The sequence below is a fragment of the Quercus lobata genome, chromosome 10 (assembly GCF_001633185.2).
Source record: "Quercus lobata isolate SW786 chromosome 10, ValleyOak3.0 Primary Assembly, whole genome shotgun sequence".
Taxonomy (NCBI): domain Eukaryota; kingdom Viridiplantae; phylum Streptophyta; class Magnoliopsida; order Fagales; family Fagaceae; genus Quercus; species Quercus lobata.
Window position 1 is genome coordinate 47578887 of NC_044913.1, and position 16056 is coordinate 47594942.

A 16056-nucleotide genomic window follows, 5' to 3' on the forward strand; every position below is an offset into this window, starting at 1 on the left:
ATTTTGGGGATGGGTTTGGCTTTGGTTTTTGTGGTGGGTTTGTTGGTACTGGTGATTTTGGTAAGGCTTGGTCCCTGTGATTGAACACTGTGGTGGTGTTGAAGCCATTGAAGACACACACACACGCACACAAAAACCCACCAACCAACAAAAAAGTTATAAAGTGAGATTTTTGGAGTGAAATTAATGGAAAAATGTGATTTTTAGGTGATTTTGGAGATGGGTTTTGGTAGGGTTTGGATGAGGGGGGTGGTGGGAGATGGAGAAGCCATGTTGGATATGGAGTGAGATTTTAGATTTAGAGAGGGACTTTTAAGAGTTGGAGATAAGAGGAAGAGGGAGAGTTTGGGAAGTGGCAGCTGTGTAGGACTAGGACTCAGCTGAATTGTGCTTTTAGGGGGAAAATTGCTGAATAGACTATTTCTAGCAAAATATTAGGCGCATGGAATGCGTTCAAACTTATTTAGTTAGTTTGACTCTTTTTGAAAGTCGAGTTTGCCAAACTCGACTTTGGGCTGGAAAGCAAACACTATAGTGGCCTTATAGTGGCATTTTTTAAAAACGCCACTATAGTATTTGCTTTCCAGTTCAAAGTCGAGTTTGCCCAACTCAACTTTCAAAAAGAGTCCAACTAACTAAATAAGTTTGAACGCATTCCATGCGCCTAATATTTTGTTGGAAATAGTCTATTCAACAATTTTTGCCGGGCTTTTAGATTCAGACATTGAAATATTTTACTTTCTTTTATAATTTTTGTTGGGATTTTTAGGCTTAGGTTTCAACTATATTTGTTAGATTTAGAGCATCCACATCAACTCGTTTAAATTTTCTGTCTATTTTACACGAAAAAACCTATTTTTTATTTTATTTTACCCATCTACTTTTACAAAACACCCATATCAGTTCATCTATTCTATCACCTCTTTTATTTAAATAATCAATTTTCTTAATTATTTTATTATTTCTCTCAACCAACCCATTTTTATACGCATGTTCTCTCTCTCTCTCTTTACCTATTTATTGTGATTTGTTGCTCTCCCTCTTCTATCTCTCTATACCCATCTCTCTCCCTCTCAGTCACAAGCTCCGATCCACATCATCTCGGTCACAGCATCGATCCACAACTCTGATCACAACTTCGATCCACAGCTTCGATCCACAACTGCACTGATCCACAGCTCCAATCACAAGCACCGATCTCCCTGGCTCCGATCCATAAGCACCGATCTCCCTAGCTCTGATAAGGCAAGACTCATACCCACGAGCTCCGATCAAGCGAGACCCACGAGTTCCGATCGTTCCAGTCAAGTACCAATCATTCCGATAAGCACCGATCTGTCTCTTTGTTGTTTATCTGTTTGGGTTTGTTTGTGTGTGGGTGTGTTTGTGTATCTCCGTTTTTTTTTTTTTTTTTTTTGAGCAAGTGTATCTCTGTGTTGATTTTTTTGTGTGGATGTGTTTGTGTGTGGGTGTGTTTGTATGCATCTGAGGAAAAAGAAGAAGATGAAGAAAGGAGAAGTTACTGAGTTTGTTGAGCACGAAGAAGAGAGAAAAAAGGGAGCGAACGGGAAATTAATAAAATAATAAATGGATGAGCTACAGTAACCGTGTATATTTACACGGTTACTGTAGCTCGTGTAGAGATATACACATTTTTACACAATTTAGAAGCACTGGTGTGGAGCATTTCTCGGTCAAAATGTGTAAAAAGAGCTATTTTTTGTATTTTGCAAGATTATCCATGGACTGATGTGAATGTTCTTATGTCAATATCATCAAAATGTTAGAGAAAAAAAGTCAAACAAGGAGCTGCCAATGGGGTCTACATATTATGTTAAATAATATCCCTAGAGCACTCATAGCAGTGGAGGCATATTACTATATTGCTAAAATTTAGCTCTACAAACACAAAAATCTTGCTGCAGCAGTGGAGCTAAATCTAAAATTTTTAGCTCCATTGCTACAGTGCACATCTATAGATAGATGTGCACTGCTCATGAGAGCTAAAAAAAATATGTATTATTTTATTCTCTCCACTTGCTCTCTCTTATCACCGTGCCTCTCTCTCTCTCTCTCTCTCTCTCTCTCATTCACTCTTACCTCCATCTCTGAAGTTCATCTCTCTCAACTCCGGTCTCTCAACTCCGGTTTGAAGCTCATAGTCAACATTGCCTTTGCTGGCCTCAACGTCACTGGCCCAAGCCGACCTAAGCCTTGAGTCGTCGACCCATGCCTTCGCCGATCAGACCTACGTCGACACCGTCCTCCCCAAGCCACAAGCCACCGTTGCGGCCCATGTCTCTATTCTCTTTGCTGTGATTGAGGTTTTTTTTTTTTTTTTTTTTTTAAATTTTTTTTTTGTTTTTTTATATGTATTTTCATATGGGTTTGGTGGCTGTGGTGGTGGTGGTTGATTTTGGCTATGGTAGTGGTGGTGGATGATTTTGACAGTGGGTTTGTGGATTTTGGTTGTGATGGTGGTGGATGATTTTGGCTTTGGCAGTGGGTTTTGTGGATTTTGGCTATGAGTTTTGTGGTTTATGGTTGTGGTTGTGGTTGTGGCAGTGGCAATGGGTTGTGGTGGTGGTTGTCATGGTTGGTGAGTTTTCTGGGTTTTTGTTTTGCTTTTCTTCACTGGTTTGGCTATGTTGATTTTTTTGGGTTTTTGTTTTGTTCTTCTTCACTGGTTTTGATGGGCACGGTGGGGTTGTGGTTGTGCAGTGATTTTTATGGGTTTGATGGTGGTTGTGGTGGTAGGTTGGTGGTTGAATGAAATATTATTTTATTGTAGTGTTTATATTATTTTGTTGTGTTAAAAGATAAAATAACTCCACTGCTGTAGGGTGTGTGAAGGTAAAATAGATAAAGTGACTTTTTGTATAGCTAAAAAGTTAAAATTTTAGCTCCACTGCTGTGGATGCTCTTACATATGTCATTCTATTCGTCATCTACTAGTGCTTTGGTGAACCGGCACCTAATCCAATTGTTGATTGGACTACTTATGGTAAAATTCAAAGGTTTTCGTTCATATAAAAAGAAAAGAGAAAATTCCCATGTAGAGAAAAACTAAAAAAGTTGACGGATTCCTCAAAAAAAAAAAAAAAAAAAATATATATATATATATATATATATATATATATAGAAGTTGACGGATTAATATAAAGTAATGGGGTCTACATATTATGTTAAATAATATCCTTATATATGTCATTCTATTCAGTCATCTACCTAGTGCTTTGGTGAACTGGTACCTAAGTTGGTCCAATTGTTTATTTGGACTACTATACAATTGCTCTAGTAAAAGTCAAAGCTTTTTTTTTCTTCAACCTGTGTCAATTACATCTATAAGTTCATTGTAGTATAATTTGTCACACACTTCCTTAAAAGTTACCATGAATTTTGAGTAGAGTTTATAGTATGGTTTTGTGTTAAAACCTCTTTTCTTCTCCCATGTGTATGTATTTGTTTCTCAAAAACAAAAAAAAGAAAAGAAAAAAAAAGAAAAAAAAAAGAGTTCATTGTAGTACCATTTTATGTATCTTAAGTGTAATGGGAAAAAATTTTATAACAAGGTTAATGCTGGAATTTTCAATAATGACAGAATTTCAAATTTTAGCTTAGATAAGTTGTTTGACCGTTTTGGTTTTTAAAACCATAGTTGTTACTTGTATAACATTGAGGTTGAATTATATTAGATGGTTAGCTATATAGACTTAATTTTAATTAGTGCTTTAGTTGGTTAGTTATATATATATATATATATACACACACACACACACATATATATGATTCATAAACTTATCTTCATTTTTTTAATCCTTTGGTTTGATTGATGACCCACTAGTTAAACTGGTAACCTAATAATCCGACTCTTAATTCCAGTTAACAACTTTAAAAGTATGAGAAAATTATTAGGTACTCCCGGAGTACTATAAATGCGTAGTCCTCCATCTCACATGAATAGTAGATCTTACCATGAATTTAATTAGTGGAACCCACCATTCATGTGAGAGGAGGGAATACGCATTTACAATACTCCAGGAGTACACAATAATTTCCCAGTATGAGAGAAAGTTTAACATAATATAATTTTATTTATCTCTTTAACCTTTTTGTATAATTATGAAATTTGATAATTATAGGAGTTATTAATGGAAAATTATTATGATTTTATTCTAACATGAAACTATATAGTGTTAATTTCATTTACATTCCTTGAAATTTGGGCTAATGTCAACCGGGTTCAAGACTTTTCAAAACTAACCAATTTGGTCCCTAAAGCCAATTTAGTCCCTAAAACAGTTAAGGAAAATAACTAATTGTTTAGGAACTAAATTGGCTTTAGGAACGAAATTGGCTAGTTTTGAAAAGTCTTGGACCTGGTTGGCATTAATTTAAACCTTAGGGTATGTTAGTGGAATTTACCAGTTATGTATTAGCCTTTTATTATGATTGTATTTGTATATGAAATTATATATTCTTTTTTTTAAAGACCAATATTCTAATGGAGAGTATAATTAGGGAATAGATTTATATATATATATATATATATATATATATATATATATATATAGAAGAATTTCAATGCATTTCACTAAGGAAGATTGTTCAAATTAGCATGAAATACAAATTCAAGTCATTCAAGGTCTGGTGGCACATCTTCCAAAACTTATGGAATAGAATTTAAACTCAATTCTCTATATATTATAGATTATAGATTAGGCTTAAGTAGGGCTAATTATGTTATATTAATTGAGTAATGTTTTTTCTCAATATATATATATATATATATATTTTGGACTATTCTAAGCAAGAATCTTGTAACTTAATTGTCATATCATAGTATTTACAATAGAGATATCCAAAATTTAAATACCCACACTCCTAATTATCGATTTAAAAAAAAAAAAAAAAAGTAATGCTAAAGGTATTGGTACACATTTTTCTACACATGCAATATTTATTAATTATTTTGCTGAAAGCCCCAAATCAAAATGAGTACTGCTAACATATGACATGCAGCATTTGTTTATCAAAATGAGTACTGCTAACATATGACATGCAACATTTGTTTATTATGTCGTTGACACTGCTTGTGCAGAAGTGCTTGACAAAGATGAATTCTTGTGGCAGCTTGGGGTTTGAATAGAGGGAGAGGCGATCTGACCATGAGGGAGAGAGGGAGAGGTGATCTGAGCAAAGAAGAAGAAGAAGCAATATGAGCGGCAGTAGAGAGAGAAGAAAGAGGTTGTGGGTTTGGGATGAGAGAGGGGTGAATGATTAGATTTGAAAGGGTATGTGAGTGTTCACTATTTTACTGTGTTTTTAGATGTGATAGGAGAGAGTGGGATATTAAATGAAAATAATAATAATAATAATAATGAATAAAAATGATTATTTGATCTATATATAAAATAATAGGTGAAGCAGAGAGAGTGTGAAATTGAATTCCAAATTAGAACTCTAATTTTGTGCCATGTGTCTAGAATCTGAAAATGAAGTTGAATTTTACATCATGTGGTTAAATGTATGTGGGCTCATTCTCATTAAAACCACTTCTATGTATTGGGTCAAGTGAGTTACTATGCTAATTAAGTTTTTTCTTGATTTTGTAGTCAAACGTGAAAACCAAAGAGATTAATATCGGTGATAAGAACTTGGTTTGGGTACATTGCATAATTTCCAAAAAGATAGCAAAGCCAGAGTTTGCAACTTTGTTATAAATTGCTTACAAAGTTTACATCTTTATATTTGCACTGAGTTTCGGACTAAAGTGCTTTCTTCTTGGTTCTGACATTGAGTTTTGTTTACTATTCACTTACAAAGTTTGCATATTTACATTTGTTATAAATTGCTAATATGTGATTAGATGCACATTATGCCTAAAATTCACTATCCTTATATTTGGCTTTTCGTTTAGGTTTGGCACCTATAACAATGAAGTTGTGGACCGATGGATGATACTTTTTGTAGGCTGTAAAGGAACTTAGTGATCAATGGAATCTCACGCGAATTGGAGAGGACTCGGCTGTAGATGTCTGTATGGCAGATGTGAGTCACTATGTTTTTAAAATGTTCAGTGAAAGTAAAGGTTATGAACAATGTAAATTTTCCGAAGAGAGATTTATTATTCTATATTTACGCAAGTTTGGTCGCCTTCTTGGAGTGGATCACTCCACCCTGTCTTTCTACTGGAATTTTTTATTCAGATTGTTACAATTTAATTCGAAATTTTATTTGAATTTTCCTATTGTTGTTACTATCATATATTATCATTCCAATTGTTCAATTAGAATCTGAAATTGGAGTCCAATTTTACTATACACGTGTACAATCTAATTATTTTTAATTTTGCTGTCATGTGCAGAAACCAATGAGATGAAATTAATAACACATTAAACACTCATGCTTTGGGAATCGGTAGTACCAATCTAAATCCATTAGACCTGCTTCGTGATAATACAACTATGAAGGATGTATAAAAACATGCACAAACCCCTCTCTCTATAAAAAGAGATTGAAGAGAATTTCTTTTATCAACCATAGAACTTCAGAGGTTTTTTCTTCACACAAATGGCCATCATGTTACAAAATAACCCATCGTAAAACTACAAAATGAGTACAACTCTAAGGGTTTTTTTTTTTTTTTTTTTTTTAAATTTAAAATTTTTTAAGCTACAAAAATTTCAATCACCAATAGAGATTGAAGATTCAAAAGCATGAATGGATCTTTTGGATAAACATTGTCACCAAGGTTCATCTTTCTGTGTAAAATATATATACTGTTAAGTTTTGTTAATGGGATTTTCTGGTTAATAATATGAATTTAGACTTAACTGAGCCTTTTAAACATGAATAAACTCATGATTAATAATATATCCATTCCCGTGCGGTAGCTTCGAAAAAGTCAAATTAGAATTTTAAATTAGAGTCAAATTTTGTGCAATGTGTTTAGATTTATATGGGTATCACATCATAATTATCCTTCCATCTGTTCAATTCAAATCTGAAATTGGAGTCCAATTTTTCTCCATCTATCTAAATTTAAATGGGATCAAGTTATAATTATCCTTGTGCTTTTATTTTATTTTATTTTTTAAATTTAATTTTTTTGCTCAATAAGACGCTGTGCACTTCTTTAATATCAGAGCCGCCTATTTCAAGTTCACCTCCCCTTCTAAAATCAGCATTCTTTAATATCAAGTTCCGCCTATTAGATTTCTGTATCTTATATAGGAAGAGGATCATATGGTGGAAACTGATTTAATTTTAAATAATACGAATACTATCTTTGAGAGCACTTGACATGAATCCAATACTATATCAGGTTAGATTTCTGTTATGCTAATGACATGCAGTGGTTGTTTGGGATCCGTGCCTTTGCATTACTAATAATGCTAAATTCAACAGATCATTTTCCGAATGAGCACTTGATCCACGTGATAAGGCTTGTCGGAGTTGCTGCCCGTACAGGTGTGTGGAAGCACAAGGGCAAGCAGATGTAGAAGCTGTCTAGGAGGCCAGACGTAAGATAGAGCTTGAGAGATAAAGCAGCACGACAGCCATTGTGGGAGAGCAAATATGAGGTAATGTTCTGCCTTACCAAAACAATGGTTAAATTGAATGTGAATAGTTGATATTGACTATATGCTGAACCAAAAGAAGCGAAACTAAAATTTCTAGAATTGGAATTGTGAGAATTGGAGGAGAGAGAGAGAGAGAGATACAGAGGCCAGTAGAGGCGCAGTGGTGGACTTTGTAAATGGCGTTGTCATGAGGGAGAATATCAGTGCCGTCAATGCTTCCTGCTTGGATCGGATGATACGACTCTGCGTCGAACACTACGTTTATTTTGTTCCCTCATTTTTTTTTTTCCTATTCTTTTCTTTTTCCCAAATCTCTGTGTTACTCTTTGTCTCAACTCTCAAAAAGATTGCACAAGGCCAGAGGGAAAAGAAGAGAAACAACTTGTAGTCGATATGGGAGTCTAGCGGTGAAAGGGACTTTACTCTCAAAATTTGTAACTTCTTTTTTTTGGTAACTTGTAACTTCAAACTTTGAAATAGTTTTAATTTTGTGCCACACTCTTTGAAATTTTAGATTTGAATATGAAACATTATTTAATGACTTAAAACAAGTCCTTCCATCCATGTCCGTTAATGAAATGGTAGTTAAATATCATTTTCATTTTAAAAGACCTAATTCTACCAAATTAAAATTAGGCAAGTTAATGCTGTATCAGTACAGATCATATCGGGAAAATATACCGCACCAGCTATTAAACCATGTTTCGAGTGTTTCACATTTTGACATTTCCGGTGGTACAATAAAAAATTTGTGAAAAAAATACTACTTAAGTTAATATATTGGATTAATGTTCTTATGCTATATTTAGACTTATAAAAATATGTAGATTTTAAATTTTATGTTGATAAATATAAAAATTAATTAATTCATACTAACATAAATATATACAAATATATATATATATATATAGCAATAATTCTAAAAAAGTGCATCGGTGTCAATCGATACTAAAATATTTTGTTCCTCTTATGAAACCAAAACTGTCTCAAGTACAAAATTGACTCCCGTAATTAAAACTACGACGTTTAGTTATTATTATCTATCTATTACTATTAAGAGAATATCAAAAGTTAGTTCACTTTTTTTTTTTTGGGTTCTTTCTTAAACACCCATAATATTTATCTAACATTATTTTTCATTTTTCATTCTATTCTTTCTTTTTAACCCTCCTCATTGCCCAACACAGAAACATCCAAATCCCAAACTCCCACTTCACTAAGATCTATTGCTCCTTTGTCACCACAAGCCACTCTATGGAGGAGTTGACCACATTGCTTCACAGCCAGAGATAGCACAAAAAGGTTTGGAAAAGCCAAGCATGATGAGCTAGACAATGGGCATATCAATGCCAGCGGGAACTATAGGATCTCGGTGTGGTCACGGACGGAGTTAGGACTTGGAGTTAGGGGGCAGCTCTACTGCTATTCGTCTGACTTTGTTGTTGCTTAGCCGTTGAGTTCCCCCCCCCCCCCCTTCCTTTTAATTGGTAAAATTGGTTAATTGGGCTTAATTTTTTTTAGCTTTGCTATTGGTAAATTTTGTTGTTGGGCTAATTGTTTTGGGCTTGCATATTTTGTTATAGATTTTAGATGTATAAATTGTTTATGGCCTCTAAAAGGAGGGAAAATGTTTGAGCTACAAATTTTTTTACAAATTACTAATATGATGAGTGATTGTTGGTAAGTAAAAAAAGTAATGCAAGTAGCGGGCCCAAGTGTGAACTAGTAATAATTTATACCTCAATAGTTTGTAAAAATATTGTAGAAAAGTTTGTAGTTATAGCATTACTCTTAAAAAAATTAATTATATTGTTTAGGAGGACGAAATACAATTTTATATAACAGAATTGTTAAAAGTAGTACCTATGTATATGCTAGTAAGCTAGGTGTCATGCTCAACTTCCTCAACTCCTCCTTCTTTGTTGATGGTGACCTCTAATTCCTTTCATTTTAGTCCAAACTTTAAGGGTTTAATTGTTTAAGTGTCCGTTTGGGAACAACTTATTTAGTGTGTGTTTGGCTCCAAATTAAAAAGCTAGCTTATTTTACTATTCAACTTTTTGGTACTATTCATAGGTTCAATTATACTATTTCAGCTAACTTTTACTTTTATTTACAGTACTTTCAGTAAAAAGTTTTCAGTTTCAGCAAAATAAGGGGATCCCAAATAGACCTTTAGCTGAAATTGAACTTTTTTTGCTAAAAGTATTGCAGACATAATTGTCAAAATGTGAATCATATTGTGAATCGTTTTTTAATTTTTCCATATCGTATATCATATCGTATGGTATATCGTAAGATACACAAACATTTTATAAATTTTTTTTTTTTAAAAGTTATAGATATACATATATAAAGGGTATATTCATTAAAATTTTTGAATATATTCAACTAATGACTAATTTACTCATCACTTGTGTAATAACATTTAACAACCTAACTAAATAAATCAAACTAGCATGTGTTTATAACATACACATTCAAATTGCTTAAATTCAAAAGTAATAATATATTACAAATGACTCAAAGATAATAATTTTTTTTCATCATATTCATCATATTGCCTAATCAACCCCATCTAAGTCAATGCTATATCATCACGTTTATCATTTTGCAAACTTATTTCTTCATTAAAATTTTCTTCATCGTCAATAACATCTAATTCTTATAAAAAAAAAAAAAAAAAAAAACATATCTTCTTGGTGTTTTAGTTTCTTGAACTTATAACAATAATAACAAAATAAATATTATATTGTCAATTAACATCTTATTCATAGTATAGAAAATAAATATGTAAATATTAAAGTGAAGTGTAAGTGTATACTGTGAGAAAAAAAAGAAAAACTTATTAATTTGTTATTTTATTGGGTTAAATTAAGTAACCTAATAATTTTATGTTAAAAAAAAGTCTAACAACTTGTTAGATTTAAATAAAAGTACAAATTTTAACAAAAAATCTCATTTTAAAGCATTTGTTTATGTATCGTATGATACAAATGATTTTAGAATACGATATAATTCATATGATACACACACTGTATCGTACGATTCATGAGTATTTACGATACGTCGATATGATACAGAACGTTTTACACATGATACGATACGTATCGTATAATGCTAACAACTATGACTATAGAAAAAGATAAAAGTTAGCTGAAATAGTACAATGAAACTCATGAATAGTAGCAAAATAAGCTAAATAGTAAAAAAAACTGGTTTTTTAATTTGGTGTCAAATGCATACTAAATGTAGCAAATTGAAATTTTGTGTACCAAATTGTAAAGGGACCAATCCATATGGGATAAATTGTAATTTACCCAAAATTTAAATTATCAATAGTTGCAATTTACAGGCATTACGACTATGGATAAAATATGGTGTATGAAGTTAGAAATATTTGAATGATTTATTTATTTTGATTTGAAATTTTGTGCACCGAATTGTAAAGGGACCAATCCATATGGGATAAATTGTAATTTACCCAAAATTTAAATTATCAATAGTTGCAATTTACAGGTATTACGACTATGGATAAAATATGGTGTATGAAGTTAGATATATTTAAATGATTTATTTAGTTTGATTATTTTACTCATTAACTTTTTATTTATTCCAATTTAACTTTTAACAATTTCTTAAAAATTTTATTTTCTTTAATTTGTGCTTTTGAAACAATCAAGTTGAAAATGAAGCCATAACAGTAGTAACTACCCCTATAAAAATAAATAAAACGACGATACAAAGGGTAATTATTCCACAAACAGAGAAAGCACACTTATTAGCTTTAGTGGTTCTTTGGGGTGAAGCATCGGGGATGATTGCTGAAGGACCATTACTCTCAGAACCAGCGCGGGTGCTGCCGAAAGGGATTCCCCATAGAGTGTTTTCGAAATGAATTTAACAATTTTTTGTACAGACTCTGTCTCTGAGCTTCGATCAGAAGTAACCACAATAGTAAGAATGAATAAAAGATAGTGATCATGATTGTAAAAGAATTTTAGCAAAGAACTGTTGAAGTAAAATTACAGACCATGTAATTTGTAAACTATTTCTAGTAAATTTTGTAATAGCCTTTAAGTGGTGGAGATACACCACCATTGGGAGTGGTTGGTTGGTACGTCTAGTGGTTATGGGCTCACTCCTAAAGGTTTGGAAGGTGGAGATCCCAGGTTCGAATCCCGCAATAAACAAGTGCCTAGGAAATAACTTCATATTCTCAGTTCATGCTCACTAGGATCCTTAATGGGTAGAGTGTCACTATGGTCATGCTTAGGTGGGAAACGTGCTCTTGGCTCTAGGGGTGGTGCCACCTTTTGGCCATTTATATTTATCTACCTTTAAAAAAAAAATTTAGGGAACACCCTGAATTTTTTTTAAGCCAATAAAATTAAATTTTTGTCCATAATTTGAGTAACTTAACAATATATTAGGCTCTTTCAAGTAAAAAGAATCACATGCTTTTATATTCTTTTAAGCCTATACTACGGCTTTACTTTTAGTTTTTACTTTACCTGATACACTGTCATTGTACGACTACTTTTCCTCAAAAAAAAAAAAAAAAATATATATATATATATATATATTATGTTGTGGTTTATGCCATAAAATCCAATTTATTGGCATGTTATAAATAATTAAACTATTTAATTATATGAGACCATTTATAAATAAACTAATGGGATATTATTTTAGTACATGAGATACATAGTATGTGATTTATGTGATTTAGTCTCAGAAGATATAAATTATAAATTCTTTGTAAACTCAAAATTTTAGTTCGTAATCGATGATGAAATTGGGCATTTCATCTGCGAAGACTATAACATATCAACTAAGATGATTTGTCTTAATCATGGAAGTGGAGACTTCTAGTTGATATGTTGATATGTTTTAAGAGTTTAGATATATTGAATTGGACCACTGTAAGATTTATTATTCTTCTAATAACTGTCAAATGAATAATAAATCTCATGATTTCTATTCACATCAGCTCTAAATCCTAATAGAATAATGAACTTGATCATAAGGTGTTGGTTGCTTTGATATATCAAGAGTGAGATCTAAAGTCACGATCAAAACCTTAGTATGTTGGGCAGCTACATTTAATGTTGATAGAATATATATTCTTAAGATGGAATTCATAATCTCTTAACAAAGATATAAAATATTCCCTTGAAATAAGTTTAATAGATTTGGTTATTTAGAATGTTAGGCCCAACTACTTTAGTAAGGAGTCACTAAAGTATATATTTATTAAATTGGATTTCATAAATATATGATGAATAACTTAAAGTATTAAACTGAGTACTTAAGGATTAAGATGTAGTAATCTTCAAAGTGATAGTCAACATTCATGACTTTGTATTACTATAAATATTTTAATGAAGGGGTTGCATGTATAATAAAGTCTTGGGGTATAATTTATTAATAAGGCCTAGAATGCAATTATATTTATATAGTGGTATTGAATATAATTAATGGCAACTTTGGACTTGTCAAGAGTTAACAGAAAAACCCAAGGCCCATTGGAGTTAGAGTCTTATTTGTTCCCTTTTGGTCGCACTCAAAGCCATATACTAAAGTCCAATTGGAATGGCCTAAAAGGTTAGCCCAATTAAATAATCAGTTATATAAAATGAGAGAAACATACAAAATTTCATAAGGGTTTTTTCATTAAGATCATATAAGGAATAAAATGGTGTGTATAAGTGTAAGACACTTTCTTATTCTCCCTTGGAAACTGATTAAGAGACCATATTTCTTGGGCATTGAGTGGAATTGGAGTGAAGATTAAAAGTGTTCCCAAGTACTTCTAATATTTTGTTTTTGAATTTCATCACACCAAGGTACACTTTCTTGTTCTTAAATTCTGAAGCTTACATTGTATATGTTATCAATTGCGAATGAAGTAAATCCATTAATTTTCCACTGCGTATGTTCTGTATGATACAAACATGTATTTTTCCAACATATTATACAACTAATTGGTCAAAATCACGTAAATTTAGTTTTTTTTTTTTTTTTTTAACTGTACAACTACTTTTCTTTTTTCTTTTTCTGATAATTTTGATTAGAAAAAAATAGTAGTTTTAGTTAATTAAATGAATAAACTTAAAAAGTTACTTAATTTTTATATAACATCAATTAATTCATGATTATAATTAAACATGTGATTGTCCATTCTAAGGAAATTTGATTAAATTTACATGAAAAGTGTCACTAAATATTATGTTTTTACATTTTTCTATCATATTATTAGTAACAAACTTATTATATTTTTCTTTATATAATTTAAAATTTTATTAATTATATTATTTAGGATGTCACTGGTTTGACCATCGGTCGGATCTTGGTTCGACCAAAAAGCCAATAACCAATCACGTTTTTGGTTCTTTCACCGTATGGGTTTATAAAACCATGGAAACCCCCCTCCCCCTCCCCAAAAAAAAAAAAAAAAAAAAAAAAATAGAATGAAAATCTGGAAAAAAAAATTATAATAAAACCACTAACAAGGCCCAATCCAAATGTCAATAGAAAAGCCCAGTACAAGATCAATCTCATCTCAGACTAAAACTATCACTACTCCAACACCAACATGATTATGTTTTTAATTCAACAAATATATATATATTTTTTAAAATCCTTACTACCTTAGTGCCTCGCAAATTCACAAGTGATTAAAAAATTTAAACTAAAACTAAATCAAATCTAAAGACTAAAAGGAAATAAGAAACTCACTTACTCTCCCCAGACATCGACATCCATCCCTATTCAGCAACACTAACAACAACCACAACTGAACTCCACAAACTTTATGTATTTGCATTTTTTTTTTTTTTTTTTTTATTGTTGTTGTTGTTGTCAATATACAAATTTTTATTTTTATTAGATTGTGTAATTTATTCTTCATGAGGAACATGAGGAACACCCTGGAAAAAATTCTTGGAGCCGCCACTGCTTGGCTCATGCTCACTAACGTCCTCGATGGGTATAGTGTTACTATAGTCACGCCTAAGTAGAAAATGCCAACTCAAATTACCCCTCTCTACCCATTTTTTGTTCATAAAAAAATAAAATAAAATAAAAAGTGGTGGATACACACCATACATAACTATACATGTCAATTTTGACATTGTTTAATTAGTTGTGGATTCAAAAATGATTTCAAAATTTGGAACTAAGTTTTTTATGTGCTCCACAAAAAAAAAAGTTTTTTTATTTGTTGTTGTACAATAAAACTTTCCCGTGCAAAACATGATAAAATATATCATATGTTAGATATATACATACTCTTCACCTTGAGAATCCCACGTAGTTATATAATCTACACATTATGAAAGAAAATATACAGGGATGAATAGGTATTGACAAATTACATGCTTCAACTGTTGGTGTGTGTATTTCAAACACTTTAATATTTTTTTATGAGTTTCATATTGGTTTGGAGTAAGCTCTCTCTTGTGTTTATAAGACATTGTTCTCCTTTAATGATATCTTAATATAGTGGGCTTAGTATGGACTTAGCCTTGCTTAGGCTTAACCCATATCACACGTGCGTGCACACCATGAAAGGAAATATTTATATTTTAGTGATGGGATGATTATTGACAAACTATTAACAACATGCGTATCTTTTTTTTTTTTTTTTTTTTTTTTTTTTTTTTTTTTTTTTTAGTAAAATTTAAAACGGATATAGGTTGAGATTTTAATTATGACGACCAAAAAAAAAAAAAAAAAGACAGAAAAAAGAAGAGATTAAATTACCGCAAGTAAAGATAGAAATTAAGTTACCTATCTTTTCCCAAGGGAAGCCCGACAAATGTGCAGTCTGTCAATGCCTTCCTCCATTTCTTCACCGTGTCTTCAGAGAAATTCGGAGGCACTTCTGCAAATTTCCCTTCTGTTCTCGTACATCGCACGGAGACACCTCTTAGAAAATAGGTACCACTTCTAAAGTTTGATTACATTTACACCTAGTAGTACTACTTTTGCAATCCATGATCACCACGAGCTCATCAAGGCACCACCTGGAATTAGCATAGTTTTTGGAAAACACGATAACTGCAATCCTTGATGTTTTGATTACCTTCACCAGCTCTTCCCAAATCGTCTTTCCTCTTTCGAGGTCACTATCATCTCTAAACACGCGAATACTTTTGTCTTTTAAAGCCTTATAGAGATGGTCTTTAAACCTTGTGCGAGTATCTTCACCACGAAAACTAATGAAGACGTCATATGTATTGCAAGTGCAAGGTGGGGTTCGAAAAGATGAAGAAGCCATGGTTATTGGTTGCAGCACACACAAAAGACCAGAATGAGGAGAGTATCTAGAGGTCAGCCTATGTATAACTTTTGTTTTTCGTGAGAGAAGAGACTATTTATATCTATATCATCGAAACGTTAGAGAAAAAATTAAACAAGAAGCCGGCAATGAGACCAATTATTAGGGAGAATACTACTCATACAT